The sequence below is a fragment of the Dipodomys ordii genome, unplaced genomic scaffold (genome assembly GCF_000151885.1).
Source record: "Dipodomys ordii isolate 6190 unplaced genomic scaffold, Dord_2.0 Scaffold148, whole genome shotgun sequence".
NCBI classification, from domain to species: Eukaryota; Metazoa; Chordata; class Mammalia; order Rodentia; family Heteromyidae; genus Dipodomys; species Dipodomys ordii.
In genome coordinates, this window is record NW_012267364.1 from 1,208,686 (window position 1) to 1,208,930 (window position 245).

The window sequence follows — 245 nt, forward strand, 5'->3', positions numbered from 1 at the left end:
CACACACACACACACACACACACACACACACACACACACACACACAGAGACTCTTTCATTTTTCTTGTACATATATGTAAATAATGACAGAATGGAGTGGGGTAAAAGTGTATTTTGAATATTCCCAATTTTCGAAGTCAGTAAAAAAAAAACAAAATACAAAAACTGTATGAACGACTTTGTAAATTTTGTTCTATATGAATAAAAAGGCAAATTACTTGTGATCATTCTGAAGTGCCAAAGGA